Source organism: Schistocerca americana, unplaced genomic scaffold, assembly GCF_021461395.2.
Source record: "Schistocerca americana isolate TAMUIC-IGC-003095 unplaced genomic scaffold, iqSchAmer2.1 HiC_scaffold_14, whole genome shotgun sequence".
In the NCBI taxonomy this organism is placed as follows: Eukaryota; Metazoa; Arthropoda; class Insecta; order Orthoptera; family Acrididae; genus Schistocerca; species Schistocerca americana.
Window position 1 is genome coordinate 4,042,860 of NW_025725481.1, and position 17,738 is coordinate 4,060,597.

Here is a 17,738-nt window from a genome sequence, read left to right on the forward strand (position 1 = left end):
AGCGTCTCTAACACGGTATCTGTCAAATACTGTGAGTGATCTAAGATTTCTGCTGTATTCTTAGATGCTACCGACCCATCATCCACATGTTCAGTCTGAGTATTCTGATCTGTCTTACCAATTCCCGTAACTACTGGCTTAGGAAAAGTAACCACCTGGTGAGCGCCAGTGTCCTCATAGACGGGAACTAGTTCTCCTGCCTCGGTGTACTACTGTTTCCTTTATTTTCATTATAGTTAACTGGCACAGCATTGCTTTCCGTACTGTTGTTTACCTGCATAATTTTGTTTGGAACAAAATTACTATCATTTGGATTCCATTGTTGGTTCTGATAATTATTTCTCCAATTTCTACATCTCTTAGGATGGCGAACACCTACTGTTCTGATGTTTACATTGCCATTCTGCTCGTTCTTAAAATTACTACTAGTGTTATTAGCATTTCTGTTATTACGTGCTTGCTCCTCATTGGCAGCCACACGCTCTACACGTTCCAAATATTCAATAAAACGATCCAGATTGTCTCTAAGGGCAGATATAATTTTAGTTTGCCAATACAATGGCAGTTTGGCTTAAAGACCTAGTATTATCATTTCAGGTTTTAACTTTTCTGCCAAATGTGACAAACGTGAAATCCATGACCTAGCAAACTCTTTAATAGATTCCTTACCTGCATTGAAGCGTTTTCCACTCCAAAATTCTCTCAAAAGTTCATTTTGCTTATTACTATACCAATACTCATTAATGAAAGCTGTTTTAAATTCCGCTAGTGTTTTACACTTCAACATAACATCAGCTGACCAACACATGGCGTCACCTGCTAAATGGCTTTCAATAAATGAGATTTTCTCTGGTTCAGACCAAGTTGGTGGAATCACATTTTCAAAATCGTTCCAGAAATCTAGCGGGTGGATATTTTTATCTGGATCGAACCGCAAGAACTGCCGACACCCGATAAAAGCGGCGTTTGCAGCTACAACTTGTTGTATACTACCATTACCAGAAGTTACTGAAGCTACTTTATTCTCAATGTTAGCAATGTTAGTACTAAATTTTCTACTCTCATTTCAACATTATTTACTCTTTGCACAATATGAGTAGTGTCAGTTTTGATTGCATTTACTTCTGCTTGACATAAGTTTACTTTTATATTAACATATTTAAACCTATCTGAGCACAGTTCAGATTCCGCCTCGATCTTTTCTGTTAACTTGTGCTCCAGCTTCGCATCTTCCATTTGGAAGTCTTTGCGAACCTCACCATCTTCGGATTTTACTGTTTCATACATTTCAGAAAATTGTTGAGCAACCTTTTTCTTAATATCCTCATGATGTAATCAATTTTATAATTCAAACTGCCCAGATCCTCTTTCAACTTATTGCAACCAGCCTTGAAGGTATCGCCCATTACCTCCAATCGTTTATTAAAATTAGTTTGGCTGGCCATAATCTCATACTTTAATTCAGCATTATTGGATTCTAATTTATTGTCCATTGCCTCAAACCGTTTATTAAAATTCGTTTGGCTGGCCACAATCTCAGACTTTAATTCAGCATTACTGCTATTGACCTGTTCACTTATTTCAGACTTTAATTCAGCTGTCATTCTAGCATTACTGGCAGCTATTGCTTGTAATACTACATTTAAATCCATAGCCTCAGTATCTCTGGGTTGCTCACTAGCTGGCTTTTTATCACACTCAGGTGACGAAAAACTAGCTCCAATACCAGAATCATCAAAACTAAATGAAACTTCTGATTGATCAGTCATATCTAACTCATCTTTTTTAAACTCTACCATCTTTGTTGACTGTTTCGTTTTGAACTCACCAGGTAAACTATCATCCAATAAATTAACAATTTCTGATTTCTGCTTTACTACAGGTGTCTCTATTATTTAATCATTGCCCCTTTTCACACTACTGTCAGGAGACAATACTTCATATTTCACTTTAACATTACCACTTTCGTGCATATTTACACTTGAACCTTTGTCTGGATTTACAGTTCCTTCAACAGACATAGGTTCTGATTTAACTTTAACCTTTGCAGGTTATTAAATTTTTAACAGCTTTTCACTTAACTTAGTTCTTTCTGCACGACGTATGGCGTCGCCGGCGTGGCGTACCAGGATTACTGATGCGACACAGCGCGTTGAACTGCAGACGGCACTTCGACGGCTGCTGTGTGTTTGCGTGGCCCGCAACTACAGGTGCGGCTCCGGTTGCTCCAGCGGACGACTGCGGTGAGGCGAAACTGGCTTCTCGCGACGCTGGCAGCGCAGCTAGACTCAGTGCCAGCTCCGTCAATCCAGACACATTGTTAATCCAATTGCGTCGTCCACATGCACACGTAACACTTTCACTGTTCTATTACTCAGTTGCGCGTCGCATTTCACTCGCGAATCCGAATATTTAAATATCACTTTCACTTTTACTCAGTTTTTTCCCGGCCGATGCACCATATGTGGGGTGGCTGGTGGAAATTAATGTTGTTTATATAAATGTAGACTTGTTTGTAATGTAGAAATTATGCAATTCCCTGCCATTTAACAACATATGTGGGGCGGCGGGTGGATATATTGTTGTTAAATGTTCCTATTATTTATGCTGTCTTTTGCCGTTCTCAACACTGGCTCTCTAACTACAATATTGGCAACCGGAAAGTGATTAGCAAAATGTGAAGCCTGTAATTAGAATTCCTAGTGCCCACTTCATCTGAGAAATACACTTATAGCTACAGCTTAAAGATCTAAGGAATTAGGAAATTGTCTGGGATTCATAATCAAAAAACGATCGTAAAAAAACGTTTGCTATATTCTGAAAGTCACAGATGAAAAAAAAAGAATCCATACAGTTCAGAGCCTAATGCGCTGATGAAACTATAACTGTCCAAATTAAATGTTTAGGTAACGTTCGCCATAATTGGATGATAATGTTCTCAAACGCCACGCTAAATAAATGATAGAATGTTTGTCCCGCGACGGCACGTGAAAATACGACATACGCAAACTGAAGGTAGATAATTAAAGTCATCCCAGAATTAACACTTCACTCGAAAATCATTTCATGGTTACGCGTATCCCGAGTAACTTAATACGGCATCCGAGGCTGTTTATCGCAATGATACCGACGCGACGCGACTCGCGACACACATGGGGTGCTATTCGTCGTCTGGAGAGAACTGGGGCCTTTGTTCCTCGCGGAGCGTTCTTATATATAAAGCCGTGGTGCGGACGGCTAAGGGAATGTCTGATCAAATGGGTTCTCCCGACTAGCCACTGGGCTAGTAATGCACCACATTAAGTTATTGAGTAAATCATCGCTTCCTTTGCTCATGGCTGATAAAGCTCTCAATTTAAATGTGCATTCAGCACACAGGGAAGTAATCATAATAAAAGTCTGATGTGGCTAAGTCAAATATTTTGGGCGAGAGAATTAATTTAATTACACTACACGCAGTAGACGTGCTCTGAACTTGCCCTTTGGAGATACACTATCGCTATAGTTTTATAGTTATTCAATTTAAACTTCTCTCATCTTTATGATTATAACGGATCTCCATTCTACTTAAATATAAACATCCTAGCCTTATTTATTAGCCTACTTAATCTATCTTGCTTCTTTAATTTTTAAGACAAACCCAGAAAATATTGAATTTCAACTAAAATCTTAATTTGTGAGATCCAGAAGATTGTTTCTATTAAATTATTATGAAAAAGGAATCTAAATATAAATTTTTAAGTCTCTAGCTCTTTTCTGTTGAGACAATGATTTTTAGAGAGAATTCCTGACATGCTAGAAACGTTTCAGGTTATTTACTTGATTTTAAAAGTATTGCGCAACATCTTTGACGTCGGAGCTAGTTACAGCGGACTAGACTGCCACACAATGGAAAGACTGATGTGAATTTTATATGGAGTGAGAAGGCTGCTTCCGTACAGTCTGGGTGGCGATGTCTTCTCTGGTGGAGGAGTCTTCTTTGGCTGAGCGAAGTGCCTGTGTCAGCACAGCAATCTGACGCCGAGCCTCGCCCAGTTCCGCCAACTTGGCCGCCCTCTCTTGCGCCATGGCGGATTTGAAGGCGGACATGGCTTCTTGTACAGCGTCCTTTAGACGCCTGGAGACGTCTTCTTCTGTACAAGAGACCCCCTCTTCATGTGTGGTGGTCACTTGCTTCGGCATCGTCTTCTTGTCCGGTCCGCGCCATATCCTCTTGGAGGCGCAGGAACGGGCGTTCGTCACGTGTGCACCGCCACAGTTGACGCAGGTACAGGGAGTACTCTTCTCCTTCTTGCAGTTACGTGTGTCATGTGCTTGCGCACACTTCAGGCACGCGACTGAACCGCTGCTGTGCTTGGCGACGTGGCCCAGCTTTTGGCAGTGAAAGCACTGCGCTACGGACTTCATCTTCCTGTTGCCGGAAGTTCCTGCTAGCGTGAGCTGCAACTCCGCCAGGGCTGCAGCTTTGCGTCCCCTTCCGCGTCCCGACATCTCGAGGAGCAACAGCGACAGCAGCGATCCGTGTCTCGAGCAGCAACAGCTCACCTCCGGAGCCTGAGCGGGAATGTTGGGATATCTGCTGCTCTCATCATTTACTTTCCCCTCTCTGGGGAAGAGTGAGGGGGAGTTTGTAGCCTTTCGGTTTCTACTCCCCTGTGTACGTGTGTATGCTTATATCTGAAGTTATTATTATTATTATTATTATTTGTGTCTGTGAAATGTGATGACTGTCCTGTCTGTTTGGTATTGGCGAGATGTTTGGTGTTATATGGGAAGGAGTAGGATTAGGGATTGGATATTGGGATTTTCTCTTCGACTTAATCGTCGAAGATCGTTATGGGGCGCTTGTGTTTGTCGCGAGACATATCATACCGACCAAGGGAGTGGATGAGGGCGTTTCCTGATCTGGAAGAACCGTCATAGAAGGCCCTTCATAGATCTTGGAAACGCTCTATGAGGAGTTGGATTTTGGCTGTGGCCTGCAGATGATCTATGGGGAATCCAAGATGTAAATGCAATGCCCTCCTGAGTGCGCGGTTCTGCAGCCTCTGGAGTTTGTCCAGGTGCTGCTTTGCCACATATCCCCAGACAGGGCACGCATATTCCATTACTGGCCGGATCAGGGCCTGGTACACATTTACTCCTACTGGGCAGGGAAGGGAGCTGGTTGAGTTCAGCATTGGGTATAGGATGGACATTCTGGCGCAGACCTTCCTGTGGACCTCGTCTATGTGGGGTTTGTACGTAAGACGAGAGTCCATGGTTACGACAAGGTACTTGGCGGTTCTGCGCCAGGGGAGTTGGGTTCCGTTTAGGTGAAGGTGGAGGGGGGGACGTTGAGGAGTTTCGCGCCTTCCAAGCCTGCGGGTAATCTGCATAGCCTGGTAATGCGCCATCGACGGACCCAGGTTTCTGTATCGTCTAAAAACCTTTGTAGCCTACGAATGACCAGGTCCTTGTTCGCATTTCTCGTGTAGAAAGCTGTGTCGTCCGCATACTGTGCATTGTTCACCAGGAGGACCGTTGCTGTGTCCGGAGTGAACAGACTGTACAAGATGGGCCCCAGGATCGATCCCTGTGGCACCCCAGCACGAATACACCTTTTGGTGGAGGTGGCTGTTTCTACTTTGATGGAGAAAGTTCTATTCGTGAGATAGCTTTTGATCAGCTGTACTCCTGGGAAACCCTTGTTGTGCAACTAGTAGAGTAGCCCTGTATGCCATACTGAGTCAAAGGCTTTGGCTACATCTAGTAGCACTATCCCGCAGTAGCCTCTGTGGTTGAAGGCCTCTGTGGCTGATTCAACCATTCTCATGACCTGTTGTGGGGCAGAGTGGTTCTGCCGGAACCCGAATTAGTAATCCGGCAGAATTTGCTCTCTGGTAGTATGTTCTTGTATGGGTCTTAGCAGGAGGCGCTGATAGATCTTTCTGAAAATTGGCAAGAGGCTAATCGGCCTGTAGTGCTGTTGGGATAGAGGGTCTTTCCCTGGTTTGTGTATCACGACCACTTCTGCATGTTTCCAGCAAGCCGGGAACTCGCGGGAACGAGTAATCTCGTTCTGGACGTTTGCGAGGTGTGTGATCGCTGTGGGTGGGAGATTTTTGACTAACTGATTAGTGACACTGTAGTGCCCTGACGCCTTTTTTGTAGGGAGGGGCCTAATTACTCTTGCCACGTCCTTGGGGGCAAAAAGTATGGGTTCGTCCGCTGGGTCCTCCTAAGTATTAACGAAGACAGCCAGTTGACGACTGACTACCTCTTCATACTCTTCATCCTCGGGTTCTGCCGCTTGAAACTGCTGCTCGAAGGTGTCGGCGAGGGCGTTGGCCTTCCCAGCATGGCTGTAGACCAGACACTGCTCGCCGTGCAGTGGCGGCATCCTAGCGTGTCTTTGTTTGAACTGTTTGCTTGCTTGCCATAGTGTATGATCGTCCACTTTGAGAGCTGTGAGGCGGTTTTGCCATTGCTGGTTTCTGTGCTCATTGAGCGGTACCTTGAGTTCTCTCTGTAGACGATTGAGCAGCCTCCTGGTGGCCTGATTTCTGGTGATCTTCCACTCTTATGCCACTCTGTTCTTATTTCGAATTTGAGCTGTACTTGCGGCGGTGAGCCATCCCTTTGTGGAGGGGTGGCCTCTTCCGCTGCCTGCAAGATGGTGCACTTGTTCTACTGTTTCGGCAGTAGGTGGCGGAGCGCAAGCGATATCAGAGACGACGGTTTCTCGGTATTGCTCCCAGTCTGTACGTTTGTAAGACGTTTGGTACCGTGGGAGTGCTACCCATTCTCCCACATCGACCTCTAGAATCGCTGGGTTGTTTTCGGAGGACATTCTGTTGGTTGTCCTTGCGGCCACAGACATAGCTGTCACTAGGAGGATCGCAGAGTTTAACACGTCGGGCCTGCCTCCATTTATTGGAAAATGTGTGGGCTCGACTGGACCCCATGTTTCGAAGCGGTGGGTGCGCGCTAGTTGTTGCAGTTTGGAGGGTACTCTAGAATTCCAATCAGGGTGTTTGGCATTGAAGTCTCCCCATATTACGAGTTTGCTTTCAATTTGCCCTAGAGCAGCTATGTCTGCCTCATCTATTTGGTCATCTGGGGGTCGGTAGACTGCAACAATTGTTAGGGGTCAGGTGGCAGTGGTTCGATTTTAATGGTAGCTGGTACGAATATCTGGTGGTGGGGTATCCCTCTTTTTATTCGTATAGCTACTCTTCCACCTTGGGTTGGTCTGTCTTTGCGATAGTTAACATAGTTGAGGACTGTCGCTTTTATTCACGGTTTTAGGTGGGCTTCCCCCATCATGCATATGTCGATGGAGAACTCCTTCATGAGTTCCCTGAACTCGACCTCTTGATTAACAATGCCGTCTGCGTTAAAGACGCACATTGTCAGGCCTTGGATGTTTGGCTTTCAATTCATGATGGGGTTTTGAAACTACTGAGGAAGTCGCAGAGGGGAGCGACTGTTGGACTGCTGCTTGAAGGGCAACGAGGATCTGTGTTCTGCTTCTGGGCTTCCTTGAATTCCTAAATCATTTCCATGACGAGATTCATGGTCTGCACCATTATGCCTAACACCTGATCTGAGGGTGTGGGCTGTGTGTGGGGTTCGCTAGAGCTTTCTCTGTCATGCTGTACCTGGTCGTTGCTGCTGTGTGTTTGCAGTGTTGTTCTTGTGATGGTGACTGGTGTTGTGGTGATGAGGCTACGTTTCCAAGGCTTCTCGAAGGAGATACCACTTCCGCGTAAGTTGTCGTTGGTGTGTCCGGTCTTGGTTTTACAGAGGCCTTGTCCGTGTGTGTTGTCGTGTTTTGTTTTCTTGTATGGCTGGATGGGTTGGTGGTGTTTTGTTTGCATGTATGGGGGGTGGTCGGCTTTGGCGCCCTTTGCCTGCTGTGAGTGTCTTTTGTGGACCTCACAACCTTGGTAACCCACTGTGTGGTTCTTGCCACACAGCACGCACCTTATTTGTGGGTCCGTGTGTTTTATTGTGCATGTCCTTGTGTCATGGGCGTCGACACATTCTCCACACCTTACTGCTGTGTAGCAGTGTGCTGCAATATGATTAAGACCCCGACACCTGAAGCACTGCACCATCTTGTTTTTGCGGCGCAGTGGTTCAGTGGTAACAGGGAGAGCCAGGATCATCTTTATTTCCCTTTTGTTTTGCGGGATATCCGTTAGTGTGACCTGGTATAGGTGTCATTTACTTCCTATGTTGCCCATCTGCTGGACCGCCTTGACGACGTACCCCTGGGCAGTCAAGTCTGTTTTGATCTAGGTCTGTGATCACAATGTTCTTGTTTCGTGCCTTCGTTGTGGGGAATGTGTAGTGGGGTATGTTTTTGATGTCGAGAGGTGTTTTGATTGATGTGTAGTGCTCAAGTGTGCGTACTTTAATTTTGATTGTATCACCACCAGCAGGTGGATATCGTCGGACGCGGGCTAATATTTCTGCTGGACCTCTCCCCGCTTCCCGCCGCCGGCCAATCACGCGCCCGCGGAATCGCCCGATGCGCCTGGAATGGCCAGTGGTGGGGTGCACGCGTGTGCGGGGTTCGTGTCCCAGCGTCCGTCTCTTTCTGCTCCGTCCGTAACCCTTGGTAGAACGGAACGTTCTTCTCTGATTGCAAGCCACTGTAGCGGTTGATTAGGTTGTTGTGTAACCGTATTTCTATGGTCTCTTTGATTACGGAGTCCCAAAATCCGTTTGTCCTGCATATTTTCTGTGTGTCCCCGAAATCGATGGTGTTCTTCTCGTCAATACTATGTCCCTGCACAGCAGATTTGTTGGTCTGACCCAAGTGTACATGTCTGATGTGTTCATTGCGGCGCTGTGAGATACAACGCTGCGTCTGTCCTATATATTGCATCCCACATTCGCAGATGCCATCAGACCTAGTGGATCCCTGGTTGAACCGAGAAGGTCTCTGACTTTTCCCGCTGCGCGGAACACGGTCTTTATGTTTCTTGAGAATTCTTGCGATCTTGGCCGTTGGAGGACCCGCTTATGGCAAGAACGTAGATCCCATTGCTTCGTCTTCATACGGTCTCTCTTCGTTCTTCTTGTTGTCGGTCTTCAGAGCTCTCCCTATCTTTGTTTCACTTTAGCCATTATTCTTGAAGGTGTCCTTGAGGTGTTGCAATTGTACTGGCAAATTTGCCTTATCGCAGATGGGCCTGGGCCTGAGCACTGAGGTGTTGAGTACAGCATTGCATTGTGCGGGGTGGTGGCAGCTGTTGGCATTAAGATAGAGGTCCGTGTGTGTTTTCGTTCTGTACACTGGGTGTCCCAGCGTGCCGTCCACGTTTCTTCTGATCACGATATCCAGAAAGGGTAAGCTTCTGTTCTCTTCTATCTCCATAGTAAATTTGATATTTTCATGTATACCATTGAGGTGTTGATTGATGGAACTCTAGCAGTTTGTCCCTGCCATGTGGCCAAACTACCAAAGTATCATCAACGTACCTGTAGAAGGCTGTACTGGTTGATAGGACAGCTTGGCTGTGGAAGTGGAAGGGTAGCCCACGATATAGACAGAAAACAGTGTTCACAATTACAAGCACCCAAGCTTTAATTATCTTCCAGCAATAAAGCCTCTTAACAAATCTCAATTAAGCAAGGACATAAACTTGATTACAAACATATGTTAACCTTCAACCAGTGGATAACCCCAATAAAGAATTACCAATCAATAAAACGTAGATAAAGGATTGCTTTACAAGAATGCTTAAATTAAATAAAATCATGAAAGCTAAGTTACAAATTTTATGTTAAGCTTCAACAAGTGAATAACCCCAATAAAGAATTCTCATTTCAATAAAACATAGATAGGAAAATGCCTTACCAAAATGCTTGAACTATGTAAAGTCATGAAAAGCTGAGTTACAACTTTTCTCACAAACTACTTAGGAATTTACAGCAAATAAACAAGTTTGATCTGTTTAACCAGAAGGTAACGGCCAAGTCCAAGCGACCGAAGCCACTCAGAGCGGACGACCGCCCCAATGCTGGTCATCAACCGACATCGTCACGGCCCACTGGCCACCGTGCTAAAACAGACTAACATTTCGGTAAGCGACCGACAGCAACACAGGAGTAACAGTGACTGAAAGTCGGCGTACGCCTTACGAAACACGGCACACCCTGAAGCGGGAGCAGGAACAGCTGACTAGCGGCCATACAACCGCGAGCAAACAAATCTCACGCCGCCCGTACTAACGCGGGAAATGATAGCGAGTGACAAGACGCCACGTGCAAAGCAGCAACCGTGCCTACACCTCGACCACAGAATGTGCTCTGTCTCCTTTTCTATGGTATTACAATTTATAGCACACAAGAAACGATTTGATAATGGCATTAGTTTAACGCAAGATCAGTTAACAGTTAGGTCCAGTAAAGATTTACCAACGGATTTACCTTCAAACCAACTTCCAGACCACAGGCGGAAATTAGTAAACTTGGCATAAGTTTTCACCAGATCGATAAACAAGAAATCAAATTAAACAGTTGCCAAAATACAGTCACGATACGCAAGCCCTTCAAGACCTTGCTATCTTACTCACAGTTATCATTAACGGCGAAACATACACAAATGAATGACAAGAAATTCACTATTGAAAGCAAAAAAAAAAACAACACACCTCAAAGGTTAAATTAATTAATTTGCAGACGAGCCAGTCACTGAAAGCTCAGTTCCACAATATTAGGACTAACCTCACTCGGCAGCAATACATTTGTGTGCGTGATAACTAGGTTGCCCAAACAGGACTCCAAAACCCAAAACAACAGGTCACACGTTAGCTGTCTTGTTCTCGGATACTAGGCACCACCGGGCTAAGACAATCGCGACGAAAAACTAAACTCTGAAATTACAGCTGCCTGCAGCAAAACAAATGAGTCAGGGTGCATGAACGTAAAGCACAAACCACTGTTCCAGCCGGAGCGTAACCTTTTCAATGCACATACGGACAGAACAACACACGGGGGCATAAAGGGAGCCGCAGATGCGTGCCAAGCAAACTACACTGCGCCAAAATACGACCCACGTCACGTCCAGAAGCTGGAGCACTGTTCCCGGAGCTGGTGTCTGCTCGCCTGACTGCCGCAACTCTCTGTCCCCCGGAAAGCGATGCTGACTGCCGCCTTGCTCAACGCTCCCTTCTCGGCCGTGCACAACTCTTCTCTTGTCGCCTCAGAGTGCGGCCGCAATGCCCGTTCTCCCCTGCTGTCCGCCCCAGACTCCCGTACTCGCACTCACTCGCCCGTTAGGACCCCCTCCGACAGGAGGCGCTCGCGATCGCACATAGTGCCAACCTCAACCAGAGGAGTAATCGATAGCGTCTTGCACCCGAGAGCCGCGCCAGGGGTCCAAGGCTTTTGGCTTGTTTATAGCAGTGTCCAGTGCTAGCTTTTCGAAGTGCTCCATGCGTAGGTCGGCTATGCCTGGTGCTAGGGGGGGAGCCCATAGCTACACCATCTATCAGTTCGTACAACTTGCCACCACTTTTGCAATAGGTGATGGTTAGCACATGGCGGAAGTGCTTGATGATATCCTCTTCAGTGCGTTCTTTGAGTAAAGCCAGGGAGCCTTCTGTTGGCACTCATAAGAATAAGGATGTCATATCGAAGCTGACTAGTAGGTCTCCATTGTCCGGCTGCATGTCCTGTAGTGCCTTCTCGAACTCTGTCGCGTTTATGGCATAGTCTGGACCATAACCGACCAAGGGTTTTAGCATCTGTGATAAATGCTTAGCAGGCTTGGCAGCAGCCCCCTTTTCCGCTCTGGACATGGCGGAAAAACACTAAATGCTGTAATGCTGTAACACACAAAACGCTGACATCGACATACATTGTCAGTACTTGCGATCCCGCCCCTCCTCCCCTGGTCCTGAGTCCGCTTCTGCTTGCCAATGCCACCAATAACCTCCCAAATAACATAGCATCACTCAGTAAACACAAGAAGAAAACCCGTTAGGAGATTGAAATTCTCCCCAAACCCACCGCCACAATCCAGCTCTCCACCCAATCCAAATTCCTAAAATCCCACCCGCACAAATCCACCTCGCGGCTTTCAAGGAAGGTCCGAAACGATAGGGACTCTAAGAAAAGGTCCACCACCCCAACCCCAACCACTCCCACACCCTTTGATGAGCCTACGCCTCCGGCAACATCTGTTGTCAACCTGGGATGGAATCAGGAAACCATCGCCCTGGACAGGAACTGCGTAACTGGGCAGGACTCGGAGAGCTTCGTGCTTTTGAGGAAAACCTTTCACCAGCTGAGGCTTCTGGTGGCCCAGGGAGTTGAACCTACACTGAACAGGTTTCAGGCAGTGGCTGATGAGCCAGAGACATCACAAAACACAACACAAACACAGAAACTCGTCACCCACCACCTCCCTCCGATTGTCGCAGAGTTTCCTCAGAATTACGAGGAGCTCTTAGAGTTATTAAAAACAGAAGACGAGGGACGCAGTTTTGAGGCCAAAGGTGAGCAAATAAAAATAACAGTACACACACTAGAAGACTACACCACAGTCATAACACTTTTCAACAACAGAAACATACCCCACTAAACATTTCCCACAACAAAAACTCTAAACAGTAATACTGTAATCAGAGATCTACCAAGGCACTGTCCCGCTAGGAAGTCAAAACAGACTTTACTGCCCAGAGGTACGTTGTCAAGGCGGTGCAGCAAATGGGAAACATGCATAGCAAGTGGCCCCTATTTCAGGCCACTCTGCCTGATATCCTGCAGAACAAACGGGAGATAAAAATGGTCTTAGATGTGCCTGTCACCACTGAGCCACTGCGCCGCAAAAACAGTGCAGTGTTTCATGTGTCAGGGCCTGAATCATATCACCGCACACTGCACCATGGTGATTAGATGCAGAAAGTGTGCCGAGGCCCATGACACAATATCCTGGGCACTGAAACACATTGACCCACAAATAATGTAGCGCTGTGTGGCAAACCACACAGTGGGTTACCAAGGTTGTGAGTTCCACAAAAGACACTCACAGCAGGCAAAGGGTGCAAAGGCCACCCCCCACACAAATGCAAACTAAACACCATCAACCCATCCAGTCACAAAGAAGTTAAACACTACAAAACACATGGACAAGGGCGACAGTTCCCAACTACATTAGCTACCGCAAAGAGAGGCTAACCCAAGATGGAGGAGTGGCCATATAAATAAAAAGAGGGATCCCCCACCACCAAGTATTCTTACGAGCTACCAATAAAATCGAAGCAGTGGCGGTAGAAGTAACCACTGCCAACAAACCCCTAACAATTGTTGAAATATACCAACCCCCACAAGACCAGATAAATGTGGGAGACATAACCGCTTTAGGGCAAATTGAACGCAAACTCATAATAGGGGGCGACTTCAATGCCAAACATCCTGATAGGAATTCTAGAGTAACCTCCAGAGCAGGTGCCAAACTGCAACCACTACCGCGCATCCAACACTTCGAAATATGGGGTCAGGTCGAGCCCACACATTTTCCAAAAAATGGAGGCAGGCACAACGTGTTAGACACAGCTCTTGCTAGAAGGATCGTGGGGTTTGTGGCCGCAAGGAAAATCAACAGAATGTCCTCCGACCACAACCCAGTGATTTTAGAGGTCGATGTGGGAGAATGGGTGGCACTCCCATGGTACCAGACGTCTTACAAACGTACAGACTGGGAGCAATTCCGAGAAACTGTTGCCTCTGATAACGCTCGCGGTCCACCACTTACTGCCGAAACAGTAGAACAAGCGCTACAAGACCTAACAGGTACCATCTTTGAGGCAGAAAGAGAAGCCATACAACCCCCCCCCCCCCCCCCCCCCACCAAAGGAATGGCCTGCCACCGCAAATCCAGCTCCCGGAACATCTATTAGCTCAAATTCGCCTTAAGAACATAGTGGCAAAGGAGTGGAAGATCACCAATCACCAGAAATCAGGCCACCAGGAGGCTGCTCAATCGTCTGCAGGGAGGTGGCGCTCAGTGAGCACAGAAACGAACAATGACAAAATCGCCTCACAGCTCTCAAAGTGGACGATCACATACTATTGCAAGCAACCAAACAGTTCACAAAAAGACGCTCTAGGATGCCCCCACACCATGGCGAGTGGGGTCTGGCCTACAGCCATGCTGAAAAGGTTAACGCCCTCGCCGACTCCTTCGAGAAACAGTTTCAAGCGGCAGAACCCTAGGATGAAGAGCATGAAGTACTGGTCCATCGTCAGCTGTCTGTCTGCCTCAATGCTGAGGAGGACCCAGAAGATGAACCCACATTTTTCGCCCCGAAGACGTGGCAAAAGTAATTAGGTCCCTCCCCTCCAAGAAAGGTGCCTGGACATGACAGTGTCACCAATCAGTTAGTCAAAAGCCTCCCACCTTCGGCGATCACACGCCTCGAGAGCGTCTTCAACGACATGACTCGTTCCCGTGAGTTCCCAGCTTGCTGGAAACATGCGGAAGTGGTCGCGATACACAAACCAGGGAAAGACCCTCTATTCCCGCAACTCTACAGGCCGATTAGCCTCTTGCAAGATCTATGAGCGCCTCCTGCTAATGCCCATACAGGAAAACGTTACCAGAGAGCAACTTCTGCCTGCTTTCCAATTCGGATTCCGCCAGAATCCTTCTGCCCCACAAAAAATCATGAGAGTGGTTGAAACAGCCACAGACGGCTACAACCACAGAGGCTACTGCGGAATAGTGCTACTTGCTGTAGCCAAAGCCTTCGACTCGGTGTGGCATAAAGGCTACTATACAAGTTATACATACAAGGGTTCCCTGGGAGCATAGTCAAATTAATCCAAAGCTATCTCACGAACACAACCTTCTCTGTCAAGGTAGAAACTGCCACCTCCACCAAAAGGCTTATCCGCGCTGGGGTGTCAGAGGGATCGGTCCTGGTGCCCATTTTGTACAGTCTGTACACTGCAGACACACCAACGGCCTCCCTGGTGTACACCGCACAGTACGCAGACGACACAGCCTTCTAAATGAGAAATGCAAACAGGGACCTGGTCATCCATAGGTTACAAAGGGTTTTAGATGACACAGAAACTTGGGCCCGTCGCTGGCGCATCACCATCAACTCTGAAAAGACGCAGGCTATGCTGATTACCCAAAGGCTCGTAAGCACAAACCTCCTCGCCGCCGCCACCCTCCCGTCCTCCTCCTCCACCTTCACCTAAACGGAACCCAACTCCCCTGGCGCAGAACCGCCAAGAACCTTGGCGTTCAACCAGCTCCCTTCCCTGCTCTGTAGGAGTGAACGTTTATTTGGCCCTGATCCAGCCAGTAATGGAATATGCATACCCTTACTGGGGATACGCGGCGAAGCAGCCCCTGGATAAACTCCAGAGGCTGCAGAATGGGGCCCTAAGGAGGGCACTGCATCTCCCTCTCCGATTCCCTACCTATGATCTACACGCCGCAGCTGAAATCCCACTCCTGAGAGAGAGTTTCCGAGATCTGGCAAGGGCCTTCTATGAAGGCTCTTCCAGATCAGGAAACGTCCTCATCCACTCCCTAGGTCGATATGACTTGTCCCACGATTAGCACAAACGCCCAATGACGATCTTCGACGATTAAGTCGAAGAGAAAATCCCAATATCCAATTCCTAATCCTGCTGCCTCCCACATACTACCAAACATCTCACCAACCTCAGGCAAGTACCAGACACATACAGAACATTCATCACATTTCACAGACACCAAACAACCACAGATAAAATCACACACTAGTACACAGAGGAGTAAAAGCCGAAAGGCTACAAACTCCCCCACACACTTCCACAAAGAGGGCAAAGTATTAGATGAGAGTGAGTGAAGAGAGATATCAGCCCGCGACCGACGATATCCCGACACTTCGCCTGAAGGTGATGGAGATGCATTCCATCCAAACTTTGCTACGAGACGACGACGTTACTCGGCTGACAACCCTTGAAGATTTCATATAAATCCCTTACCCTGTCTATCTATATGATTTAACGAACCATGAAATTTTGAATAACTAGACCTAGCATCCTCATTTGAGGGCACTGTTTAGAAATTGCTGTTTTGAATAATAAAGAAATAAAACCTTAAATATTGTTAATCCATTATGGAAGGAAATTTTACATTACAGTTATGTAAATAATTAATGGACTTAAAAATTTGTATTAAAGACAGCATTAACATTAAATAAATGCTGCAAACTGAACAGGAACAAACTAACTTCAACAGACACTTATGATGAACTGCAGTAATTTTTCAGGCTGCATTCTGTTAGCTTAGTCCCCGTTGCTTCACTCACACAGACTTTTTTGTTTTTACATTTTTCACAAACTGCAACCACTTCTAAGATTTTCACGCTGATTAAGTACAGAGAAGCATGGTGTTTTCCGACTGTATTTCTAATCAAAATCTGATTTTGGTAGCTGTAGACTACGGTTTTTTTTAAGTATGTTTCTTGTGATCTTGTGGTGACATTTCCATAGAAAGCTTCATCTCATAATACATACCTGTTTTCACAGATTCTGTTTTAAAATTATTTTAATGTAACGAAACATTTACTTAAAAATTTTGATCCCCTATTTCACCCCCTTAGGTGTCGAATTTACAAAAACTATTAAATATGTATTTTTTAATTTATGACAAAGAAGCCAAAGGTCCATAGATTTAGCATTGGAAATGCTTTCATAATGAAAAAGCACTCCGTCTTCAGGCCACGAGTGGCCTATTGGGACCATCTGACCGCCGCGTCATCCTCAGCGGTGGATGTGGACAGGAGGGGCGTGGGGTCAGCACACCACTCTCCTGGTCGTTATGATGGTATTCTTGACAGAAGCCGCTACTATTCGGTCGAGTAGCTCCTCAATTGGCATCACGAGGCCGAGTGCACCACGAAAACTGGCAACAGCGCAAGGCCCCTAGGTGGTCACCCATCCAAGTGCCGACCACACCCGACAGCGCTTAACTTCAGTGGTCTCACGGGAACCGGTGTATCCACCGCGGCAAGGCCGTTGCCTTTCATAATGAAATAATTTCATAAAACTTTTTATTTCGTATTTCACTCCTTTATGGTCTCGAGTTTCCGAAAACAATGAAATGCATACATCTTAAATTTCCAACGCTAAAGTGAAATACTAGTTTTCATAAATATACCTTCAAAAATACTTAAGTAGTCCTTAAGAACGATTTATTTTCAAGAAAACTTTCACCCACTAGTTTGCCCCTTACAGGCTGGATTTACATGTGCTGAAGTGTGTGATTTCTCTGTCAGACAAAAAAGAACACAAACAGATTTTCGTTGTTCTAGCGTCAAAATTGTCTTAACCGTGACATGTTTTCAAGCAGCCTGTCATCCCCTTCATCTCACCCTTTTAGGAGTGGTGTTTCGAACGGTCTTTCCCTAAACGATATCTACAATGAAAGATCATCATTTCTCCAAATTTCAAGTTTCTGTCCTCAGCAGTTTGGGCTGGGCGATGACGAGTCAATCGCCCAAGACGCTGCCCTTACGTACAAAGATCAGTACACCATTCCACTGCTGGTAGCGACCACGATCATAAACGAGATGTAGGACCACCGTGCTCTGACTTTGTTGAAAGTGTTTCAGTTTTAATCCTTTTTTGATATGCCGTAATATGTCATGAACTTTTATAGCACTGGTAAGTTACCACACGAGATACTGCAGTGGTTGGCACACTAGACTCTCACTCCGGAGGACGACAGTAAA

General features: G+C 46.3%; 1 pseudogene; it reads right to left on the bottom strand.

The window, feature by feature from the left end:
* Positions 1–16,910: 16,910 nt before the first annotated feature.
* On the bottom strand, positions 16,911–17,027 carry LOC124567778 (annotated as a pseudogene).
* Between the last annotated feature and the right edge of the window lie 711 nt (positions 17,028–17,738).